A 12460-nucleotide genomic window follows, 5' to 3' on the forward strand; every position below is an offset into this window, starting at 1 on the left:
CTATTACTACTTGATTCGCCACTACTTTGGTATCCATCATGACTGGTTTGCCTAAATTGTGTTCTACCCCGCATCATATGTAACTCTCCACTCCTTCTATCCTGTTTTTCAGCCTTCATTTCCATCTCTTTACTTCTAAGAGAATCTACGACAATTTCAGGTGTTAGCGTGTCCCTACCATACTTAATAGCATTTTTAACTTCTTTATAGGAGTCCGGGATTGAATTGAGCAAGATAATGGCCTTATAGGTTTCCGACACGGCTTCGTCACAATTGACAATATCTTGCACCAATTTATTAAATACATCTAGATTGTCGTCGAGATCCTTTGAAGGATCCATTTTAAAGCTGAAGAATCGTTCGAGTAGGTAGAGTTTATTTGGTGTAGATTTAAGCAAGTATAAGTCTTCTAGTCTTTTCCAAAGTTCTTTGGTGGTTTTTAGTTTTCCCACTTTTCTTAAGACGGCGTCAGACAAGTGTAATATTATTGAGGTATAGGCAAGCTCATCGGCTTCCTCTTTTTGTTCTTTTGAGATATCAGGTGCAAAATTGCCTTCGATGGCTTTTGACACCTTTTGTTGGACTAGTATGCCTCTCATCTTTTGTTGCCAGATAGAGAAGTCCCCTTTACCGTTAAAAATTCCCAAATCAAAATTATGTGTTGTCATTGGTTAACACCCTAATTAAACTACACGAAGTAGTATTGGGAAACGTGATAAGGTAATGTCTTGTTAATTATTAGCAAAGGTAATAATGAACGTAAACGCTACGTCCACCAAGGAATAACAAGCACTTTAAGTTAAAAGAACAAATACTTAATTAACGCAAGTAATCCTAATTCTAGCACATGCAATGGTTACCCCTTCACGGTAACCCCAAAACCTAACGATCACCCCACACGATGATCTTGTTATTGCTGAATTTAAATGGATTAAGCCAATTTACCAGAGCGGATCTATCTGAGTCCGTAAAGTGGAGAAAAACGAGCTTGCTGTTGAATTTCAATCGGCGTCATACCAAAGGGCAAAATCGCCCAACTTTTTCCGTGTAACCTGAAACACAAAAAAAAGTATATCAGCGCGTTCAGGAGATCGAAACAAGCAAGTTACCTGAAGACTGCGTCGTCGAAAAATCCCCCACGCGCCACCGTCGACGGCCCACATGCCACCGTCGCCTCTCCCGGAGCACCTCAGCCTGCTAATGATGGGTATGGCCTCTATTTGTCCAACCGAGCTTTGGTTTGTGAGTAATTGCAAATTTTCAGATTCGGGTTCTAGGTTGAAGATGAGAAAATCAGCCGATTTTAAGCCGTTTTTTGCCACCCAAGCTCTGATACCAGATGTTAGGACCTTCCTCTTGCTGCTCACGGTGATTTCCGGGCTCAGTTAACCATTAAACATCGAATTCAACATCAAAACCAAAGTCACCAACTCGCCAGTGCTACCCTCTCCTACGGTTGCTTTCCTCTCTTGCTTTGTTGATTCAATCCACACACTTAGGATGGATACCACACAGGTAAGAGTCACAAAGGCTCAAGCAATTGGCATGGAGAAGAAATCACGAAGAAGAAGAAGGTAGAAGGACATGGCAGTCTCTCTTTGGAGCTCACGGGTTCAATGGACGGCTTCAACTAATGGACCGGTTTCAATTAGGATGAAAACACCAATATATATAGTAAGTCATGTGGCCAACATAAGGTAAGTAAGGATATGGTAAGTAGGCTCGACTAGGGTTAACTTCCAATGGAAAGAATCAACAAGCCACAAAGAGTATTACCCGTCCAATAGGTAAGGCAACGTTTGGTCGGTTCATCCATTATTCGATGTTGAATTATCGTTCAGTCATTCATGTCGACTGATAAAATTGGTTCTCATCATCGCCCGGGAGGTCGTTTGACAACATAATGTCTAACAAAAGCATTATAAGCAAACTCATCCAGGCTCAATCCTTGCTGTTTCATCTTCTTCCAGACGAGCAAAACTGGTCGTAGAAACCCAATCTCTCAAACTTCCTCATGAGCAGGACATATGTGTCCATTCTACGTTGTGCTTCTCTTTCAATCATCTATCAAACAACTTTAGAATCTCTCTAGGCTTTTCAAGACACACAAAGAAACATTGGTATGTAATCACGTTCGGCTCACAACCCTTTCTAAACATCAGGTTGAGCAATTTATGTGCCTCCACGAACCTTCCATTTTCACACAGAAGCTTCACTATGGTGTTAAAATTTACGACATCTGGTTGAAAAATGTTGATATAATGTCACTTTTGTTGTCATTTCCATTATGTATTTTTGTACATTATTGAAGGTTTTTTTTTCTCACCAAAGTGTAGTACCTTGTCAAGTCAAAGTATGGGTGTAATTGATAGATTAGGTGGTCTAAGGTATGGCTTTATATAGCTTCAAAAAAAAGAAAAAAAGTTGTAGTTTTCTTCTTTACAGTTTCTTCTTCTTCTTTGTTCTGAGAAAAACTAACGGTGGTATCAAAGCATGTTCAAGGTCTTGGAAGGGAGCAAAAAAAATACTGGTTGAAGGTTCAACTAATCAGTGATATCTCGGACAAGTAAATTTGAAGATTCAAGAGTGATGGCCTCAAGTGGTTTCTCAGCACCATTGCCTGCTGCATTTACAAGAGATAATTACGATTTTTAGGCTGCTAAAATGAAGGCATACTTGAAGGCTTATGACTTGTGGGAGATAATTGAAACAAGAACAGAACCTCCACCATTGAGAGCTAATCTAACCATTGCTCAGTTGAAACAACATGGTGAGGAGGTAGCAAAAAAGTCTAAAGCTTTGTCTTGCATTCAATCCGCTGTATCTGATGCAATCTTCACCAGAATCATCACATGCGAGACAGTAAAGGAGGCCTGGGATCGGTTGCAAGAGAAGTTTAGGGAAAATGCAAGAACAAGACAAATGAAAGTGTTCAACCTGAGAAGAGAGTTTGAGAGTCTGAAGATAAAGGAGAATGAATCTGTCAAAGATTATTCTGACAGATTAATGAAGGTTGTGAATCAAATAAGACTCTTGGGAGATGAGTTAAGTGATAAGAGAATTGTGGAAAAGGTTCTTATCAGCTTGCCTGAGAAGTTCGAAGCTAAAATCTCATCATTGGACAACTCAAGGGATCTGTCTTCAATGTCTGTGGCTAAACTTGTTAATGCTTTGCAAGCCACTGAACAAAGACGTCTGATGAGGCAAGAGGAACAGGTAGAAGGAACCTTATTTGTTAAAGGAAAATTTAAGGCACAAACCAGTTATGGTGTGAAGCAAAACCAACCTGGAAGAAGGAGACCTGATGACAGTAGAAGTGCTACTGATAAAAAGGTGGATTATCCACCTTGTCCCCATTGCAAAAAATCTAATCATTCACCCAAGTGGTGTTGGTATAGACCTGGAGTTCAATGGAGGGGGTGTAAACAATTTGGTCACATTCAAAAAGTGTGCAAAAACTCGAAGGAAAAACCGAACCAACAGCCAACACGATTGGCAGAGGATCAAACACAGCAACTGGATGAGCATCTGTTTTCAGCAATCAATTCAAAAATTGGAAATGCTAATGAATCTTAGTTGTTGGACAGTGGTTGTACTCATCATATGACCTCAGATTCAAGCATTTTTGTTGAGAAAGCTGGAAATGGAGAACATGTGGAAGTGAAGGGGGTAGGCAAAATTTCTGTGCAAACTCCATCAGGTACCAAGTATATTTCATATGTTCTTTTTGTCCCTAAAATTGATCAAAATCTGATAAGTGTCGGCCAGTTAATTGAGAAAGGTCATATGCTTATATTTAAAGACAATATGTGTACTACACTTGATTCATTAAATCAAGAAGTGATGAAAGTGGATGAGACATAGAAGCTTTCCTTTGGAACTGAGAAATGTGGAAAATCAGGCACTCATTGGGACTGTGAATGAATCACCTTTGTGGCATAAACGGCTTGGGCATGCTAACTACAAGTCACTTGAACAAATGCATGATTTGGAGCTAGTAAAAAATGTGCCTAAGATTAGTAAGGATAATTTTCCGTGTGATACTTGTCAATTGGGAAAATTATCAAGGCTGCCATTTGACAAAAACTCAGCTAGGAGGGCAAAAAATAAACTTGATCTTATACATTCAGATGTGTGTGGTCCAATAAGGGTGCCAACATTGAATGGAAGTAGATACTTTGTCCTTTTTATTGATGATAAAACCAGAATGTGTTGGGTTTACTTCTTGAAAATGAAGTCACAAGTTGCTGGTATATTTCAGAACTTTAAGACGCTTGTGGAAAACGAATGTGACAGAAAAATTAAAGCTATCAGATCTGATAATGGAACTGAATATTGCTGCAATCAATTTGACAGATTTTGTGATGAAATGGGAATTAAACACCAGCTAACTGTGCCTTATTCTCCTCAGCAAAACGGGGTTTGTAAAAGGAAAAATAGGACAATTATGGAGATGACTAGATGTCTATTGCTGAGAAGAACATCCCTAAGGAGTTTTGGGTAGAAGCTATCAATACAGCTGTGTACTTACTAAACAGATTGCCAACAAAATCATTGGATAAAACGACACCGTATGAAGCTTGGAATGGTGTTAAACCAGATGTGTCCCACCTTAAGGTATTTGGAAGCCTTTGTTATGTGCATATACCAGATGTGAAGTGGGACAAGTTGAGTAAGAAAGCTGATATTGGTATCATGATTGGATATTGTGAAAATGCAAAAGGCTATAAAGTGTATAATCCTCAATCAAAGAAGATGATGTCCAACAGGGATATCAAGGTTGATGAAGGATAATCTTGGAATTGGGAACTTGACTCGGAGACCAGTAAAGAAAATCAGTCTCAGATGCCAAGAATGGTCACAAATGAAGTAGATGAAATGGGGAATGATTAAGTAGGGATTGAACTTGATCATTTAGAGGCTGATAGTGGATCTGATTTAGAAAATCCAGTGCTGAGAACAAGGCCATTAGTTGATATATACGCCAACTGTAACACAGCATTACTGGAACCGTCAAATCTTACTGAGGCTATAAATTCTCAAGTGTGGATGGCTCCTATGGAAGAACTGAGAATGATCAATAAGAATGGAACTTAGGAGCTAACTGATAGACCAAGAGATAAGCATGTCCTTGGTATCAAATGGGTGTTCAAGACTAAGTTGAATGCAGATGGATCATTTAATAAAGCCAAAGCCAGACTTGTTGTGAAGGGCTATGAACAAAAATATGGGGTTGATTATTCTGAAACATTTGCCCTTGTTGCAAGGTATGAAACCATTAGATTATTAATTGCAACTGCTGCTATAAAAGGCTGGAGAGTTCATCATTTAGATGTCAAGTCTGCCTTTCTAAATGGTTGGCTGAATGAGGAGATACATGTTGAACAACCGAATGGTTTTGTTGTTGCTGGAGAAGAAAACAAGGTCTATCTACTCAAGAAGGCTTTGTATGGCTTGAAGCAGGCTCCAAGAGCTTGGATATTAGGATTGATGATCATTTGATGAGTCTTGGATTCACTAAAAGTGTGAATGAACAGGCACTTTATTTCAAGCAAAAGGAGGATGAAACTACCATCATTTCCTTGTGTATTGATGACTTGCTGGTAATTGGGAGCAATCAAGAGGCTGTTGATAAGTTGAAGGATGAAATGATGACAGTCTTTGAGATAACAGATTTGGGGATTGCAAATTATTTACTTAGCATGGAAATTTATCAAACTCAAAATGGGATTTTTGTGAACTAGCAGAGATATGCTGAGAATGTGCTGAAGAAGTTTAGCATGGAGAAATGTAAGCCCATTAATACACCTATTGTTCAAAATCTGAAGCTGATGAAGGAGGATGACAGCAAGAAGAGTGATGAAAAGGTGTATAGAAGTCTTGTGGGATGTCTTTGGTATTTAACCATTACACGGCCTGATCTCACGTTTGTTGCAAATTTGCTGTCCAAATTCAGACAAGAGCCCAGTGATCTTCATTTTCAAGCAGGTAAACGAGTCCTAAGGTATATCAGAGGGTGTACTAATCTTGGAATCTGGTTTAGGAGATCAGAAAGTTATCTTTTAACAGGTTACTCTGATAGTGACTGGGCTAGATCAAGTAATGACATGAAGAGCACTTTAGGCTATATATTCTACCTGGGATCAAGTCCCATCTATTGGAACTCGGTGAAGTAAAAGATGGTTGCACAATCCACAGCAGAGGCAGAATATATAGCTACATCCGAAGCAACAAATCAGGTAATTTGGCTAAGGAAAATGTTGGCAGATTTGAGTCACAAGCAAGAGGAAGCTACTGTCATTAACTGTGATAATCAATCGGCTGTAGCTATGATCAAGAATCTTGTATATCATGGTAGGACAAAGCATATAAAGATCAAGTATCATGCTATTCGAGAGGCACAAGCAAATGGTGAAGTGAAGCTGGTCCATTGCAAATCTGAAGATCAATATGCTGATGTTCTCGCAAAATCTTTGTACAAGGATAAGTTTGAAACATTAAGGATATGTCTTGGTGTTTCCAACAAAAGTGCCATGGAGAAGTGTTGATATAATGTCACTTATATTGTCATTTCCATTATGTATTTTTGCACATTATTGAAGGTTATTTTTGTCACCAAAGTGTAGTACCTTGTCAAGTCAAAGTATGGGTGTAACTAATAGATTAGGTAGTCTAAGGTATGACTTAATATATCTTCAAAAAAAAAAAGAAAAAAAGTTGTAGTTTTCTTCTTTACAGTTTCTTCTTCTTCTTTGTTATGAGAAAAACTAACAAAAACCCAATTCAATCATCTCCTTGAATAGCCTGACTGCCACACCAATGCCCTCTGAAATCCCAATAGCATGAATAATGGTGTTGTATGCCAAGATATCTAGTTGAATTCCCTTCTTCTTCATTTCTTTATACAGCTTCATAGCCTTCCATGGCTTTAGACTTTTGCATTGTATATCCATATGGATCTAGTACAAACACAAGTCTTTTTGAACATCCCTCTTATTTATCTCCTCCCAAAGCTCCCTACATTTCCTCCACCATTTCATTTTAAACCACCGGTGAAGAATCATATTATAAATTTTTGTACTCCCTATATTAATTCCCAACTGTTTATAATTATTACTGATGTACCAAATTTCTGTCATGTCCGAACATAACATCCCAAGACATGAAATGACCTTTCCCTACCATTTCAATGTCGTTATGCTCGAGGATATGGTCTCCTCGGGTATGTCGTACTCGAGAATATGCGTTCATGTGGTATCAAAATCCTGCGATGGACTTCTTGGGGCTAGGTGGTCCTCGGGTAGGATAGCCTCTTAACGGCCCACGATAGTTACTATTGATCTAATAGGACTCCAATGCACTTGGGAATTCAACCCTACCCTAATACTTGAACACTTGACCCCCACAAGGACTCCATCTTAAACACGTCACTACAATGCAATTGTAGTATCAATCTAACTCCTTTATCCAATAGGACTTTATTGGATAAGAACACTCACCTAGTTCAAATTCTACTAGGGGTGTACTACCTATCCCTATAAATACAAAGCATTAGGTCATTGCCTAGGTATGTTTTTCATTATTTTTCAATTTATAGTTGCACGCACAAATTTCCTTTCTGACTTAAGTATCGAAGCCTTTGTTTCAGGTACCGAAAGACTACAATCGTGCTCATTCACGGTACTCAAGCTCGGGAAATCAGTAGGTGCAGATTCTTTGTAGCATCAATTACTATCCCTTTTCTTCTTAAAGCATAATTCTTCTGCTTCTATCACATGTTTGTAGTCACGCAAAGCATCAATCAAATCCAGAAAGGAAATTTCATCCCTCAAATTAAAGTCATCCAATTTATCAAACACATCAATCGCTTCTTTAATGAGGTGGGCTGCACATACCTCTTGAATAAAATAAAAAACATGACGTGATCAGGAAATGAAGATTGATGATTCTTCATTCTTCCCATTAAATCCCACGTGATATCAAACTCGAAAAACTTACAAAGTACGTCAATGATGCAGTTGTAACTTTGGGTGGTGTGCTAGAACCCACAATGAGTTTCTGACGTAGCGGAAATTATAGGGAAGATAAACATATCTCACTAAGAAAATTCACAAAAAGTTTTATTTCATTCAAATCAATTTGCGGCCTCAAGGGGCTTACAATGTATTTATAGCAAAAACCTAGAAAATTCGGAAATTAAATAATAATAATAAAAAGATTTTTTTTCCAAAAATGGAAAAAAATCAAGATAATGACAAAAATTGATAGTCCTAATCTTCAGGATTACTCTCCAACAAATGGAATGTAAATCAGAATTTATTTGATTGAGATATACTCAAAATAATAATTACCAAAAAAGGGAAAAAAGGCCTAAATGAGGGCCTAAACGAAGGAATTTACCCGAAATTTGTCCTACGTCAAAGCCTTTGAGTTTAACTTTTCAGCCAGTTTCCAACCGAATTAGACTACAAATTTGTCAAAAACGGACAACTCCAAATTTCCTCCAAATTTTTTAATTTTTTTTCTTGCGCCAGTCCCACTTTGCCATGAAGCCTAATTCCTTTTGCACCACATCAGTTTCGAGCCAGTTAAAGAATTCTAGTGCAAGTTTCCAGCCATTGGCGTGACAAATTGTCGATCGAATTTAAGTGGGTTGGCATTGAATTGGTGAAGATGATTCCCGATTGTTTTGTGAGGAATGTGAAGTAGGGTGCAAGATAAATGGTGGTTTTTGGGAGAGGAAGTGTTGTAGAGGAGAATTTGAAGGCTAGAGAAAGTGGAGTGAGTGAAGCGCAGGAGGGTGCGAGAGGTGATTGAGAACAGCGTCTTAATTCCATAATATTTGCAATGCCCTTTATCTCCACAATGTTTAGAATGTCCTTGAGCAGGCATGGCAAAATGTCTGCCCACGGCCCAAGCAAGGAAGGACATGTCCTTGCCCCAATTCCGACTTAGAGGTCTTAAAATAAACAATTAAGGTATTATAAAACTAGGAGTTAGTGATAATTATTTAGCCTTAATTATTTATTTAAATATGTCATATCTCTACTACAAAAGAGTCAACCTATAAATATGGGTATAGTGATATAATAAAATTTTGTGGAAATCACACCTATCCACAATTTTAAAATGTCTAATTCAAAAATCAAATTTAACAAATTTTTTGTTCAAAAATCAAATGATAATTCACCTTTAATATTAATTATAATATTATAAAATTAAATTAATTAACATACCCCCATCCAGTCTACCTCACTCACAAGCCCTAAAATTCTCTACATTTTCTTTTCTCTCTCTCTGGCAACTACCGAAAACCACCATCAGCCACCGCAAGGGAGGAAGAAAACTAAAAAATTACAAAACCACCACCGCAATCTCAAAACCACCATCACATCGTACTGCATTGCACAATACAACCATGTCATAGTACCACCAAGACCACATACTAGCACACCACTACCGCAAAATCGCCACAACAACCCTAGCGCAACTATCCCAATCCTCAACAAAAAGCAAAAATAAAACTATCGGCCACAATAAACTACCATAACCAAGGAGGAAAAAAAAAAAAGGTAGTGCTATTTCCATCCACACTTTTTATAACTACATCCCACTCTAAGTTCATCCATAATAAGATTTTAAAAAAATATTATTTGCATCCACGTTATATTCTAATCTTATCCTTACTAAATTCATTCATTTGAATAACATATATCCACATTTAAGAAATACTATTTGCATCCACGTTAATAATGTAACTTTTTTACATTTTCAGATTGCCCTTTTTTTATGCAAAATCCCATCACTTCATGCTGTGTGACATAGCCTATGTCTATAAGAAAGCGTCACATTATTTCCAACAATTTCATCTAATACATTTGAAGAAAACTAAAATGACAAAAACACAGGATGCGACAAACATTAGAGAGGGGTCGAAAAGCCAGCAAACATTTTACTCGAAAGTCATGTTCTCACCCTCTCGCCTCACGGATTCAAAAAGCACAACCAAAACTCAGGAAGATCACCATAATGAGTTTTCCAACGTTCTCTAGTCTCTTCACAATCCTAATTGCAGCAACTGCTGTAGTATTAGATGATATTCCCACTAGCAACCCTTCTTTCAATGTTAGAAGCTTTTTAGTTTCTATGGCATCATCGCCTGAAATGTGAATTACTTCATTAATAAGATCAACCTCCAAAACTCTAGGAATAAAACCAGCACCAATTCCTTGAATCTTATGAGGACCAGGTTTTCCTCCGGAGGGAATAGGACTTTCAACTGGCTCCACACCAAACAACTTTATATCAGGGTTCTGCTCTTTAAGGAAAGTTCTTGCACCAGTGATCGTCCCTCCAATACCAATCCCAGAAACAAAAGCATCAATTTTTTCGTTTGACCATTTCCAGATCTCTGGTCCAGTGGTTTCATAATGTATCTTCGGGTTGGCAGGATTTTCAAACTGCTGAAGAATGTAGGAGTTATGTGTCTTATCTCATATCTCTTTAGCTTACTGAACATCACCTTTCATTCCCTTTGCGGGGTCAGTGAGCACCACTTCAGCACCAAAACCAATGAGAATTGAAGGCATCATAATGATAAGCATGTATCCCTTGGCTTCTGCCATGAATGCCAAGCCTATGCCAGTGTTACCACTTGTAGGTTCAATATGGACACCCTCCCCAGGTTTGATAAGGCATTTTTCCTCAGCATCTGAAATCATGCTATAACCAATCCTATCCTTAACACTAGAGAAAGGCTCCATAGATTCAAGCTTGGCCGCAACACGCGTGATGCAACCATCAACAATATTATTCAGGTATACCAATGGGGTTTTACCAATCAATTCGTTCACATTCTTAGCAATTCCAACGTTTTCCTCTACCAAATATTCAAATCAATTCTGTAAGCAAATTGCTAGGAGTGTAAGACAACTCTTCTTTTCTGGGCTCTGCGTTATGTGCTGACAAACACCTTGCAAAATTGCCGAGTTGAAGTTCATCACAGAAATTCATTAACAAAACTTATCAAATAAATAAACGACATTCATTAGAGTATTGCCTAATTTTCCCGAATTATATTCATGTAATTTTTCTTTATCTATTAAGATTCTAGTTAAACACAAATTCTAAAAGAATGAAAAAAGATTTATAATTTAATGAAATTAAAAATTAGTGGATCAATTTAGAGTTTTGTAGTTTTATTTAATTTTGTTTATGTCTATTTAAGTAAATTTACATAGCATTTAAAATATAATAAAAATTATTTTTAAAAGTGGATGTATTTATAAAAAGTGTGGATAGAAATAGCGGTACCCAAAAAAAATGAGCACATCAAGATTTTAGCCAATCTATAGTGTTGCTGCTTCGAAACGGCAAAATCTCCCAATGACTACTCATTGTAAGTAAGGTGGTGCGACAATGACTGTGGGCAAGGGATTCGGTGGCACTATGTGATGTAGTTGGCGGATTACTATTATGGCACTACAAGATGCTGGATTACTATTATAGCGCTATGAGATGCAGTTGGTGGATTAGGGTTGCTGTGGCATGGTTTGAGTGTATGTAATGATCGATTTATAAAGCGGTTGATTAAGGCTACTATGGTGCCGGAGTTCGGTGTGTGGTGGTGTTGTGGTTGTGGTTTTTGCAGTTGCTGTGGTGTATAGTAATTTTTTATTGCTGTGGTGGTGGTTTTGCATGTCCAGTGGGTGGTGACGATGTTGATGATGGTCATGGTGGTTGTGGTGCTGGTACAACAATCATGGGTGGGGATGGGATGGAAGTGTTTATAATCAATTATTTGGTTGATTGTGACCAATAAATAATTTATAACCTAAAAACTATAGTTGTAATTCACAATTTATTAAGTTATGATCGAGAATTTTCTTGTAACCAATTAATTTGACAAGTTGTGACCGTTAAATAAGTTGGTGACCTATAAATTTTTTGATTATGTGACCAATAAATAAATTATGACCTATAAAAATTTTTATCGATGATTGAGAAATAATTTGTGTCCAATCAATTCAATAATGTGTAACCAAATTGCATAGAATTGTGAATATGTTTAACTAATAAAAATTTTTAATTAATTATTTCATAAGTAAATTGTAAATAATATTTAATTTTTGAAATTTTGAACATTGTTTCTTAATATTAAAATGGGTCATACTTAATCTCTTAGATATGAAATCTTTTATTCTTTTTAGTTTTATAACACGTTAGCAGCACAAATAAACTTACTCAAAATAGAGAGAAAATCTGATATCAACGTAGTAGAAAATTGCAAAAGTTTGGACATCATGTATAGCTGTGAAAAAAAATATTGAGATGTCATCATTTCATGATCCAATCATTTGAAACTTGGACAAAACGCTCGCAACTTGTTTTTCTTCAAATCCATCGATTCATTCATGATAAATTAATGATAAATAGTTACGTGAACAGTAGTGAATTTTTA

General features: G+C 37.1%; 2 pseudogenes; both read right to left on the reverse strand.

Annotated features, from left to right (window-relative positions):
- Window positions 1–9444, reverse strand: part of LOC111371949 — a 13373-nt pseudogene extending 3929 nt beyond the window's left edge.
- Window positions 9445–9933: 489 nt separating this feature from the next.
- LOC111371880 lies at window positions 9934–10867 on the reverse strand (annotated as a pseudogene).
- Between the last annotated feature and the right edge of the window lie 1593 nt (window positions 10868–12460).

Source organism: Olea europaea, chromosome 23, assembly GCF_002742605.1.
Source record: "Olea europaea var. sylvestris chromosome 23, O_europaea_v1, whole genome shotgun sequence".
Lineage (NCBI taxonomy): Eukaryota > Viridiplantae > Streptophyta > Magnoliopsida > Lamiales > Oleaceae > Olea > Olea europaea.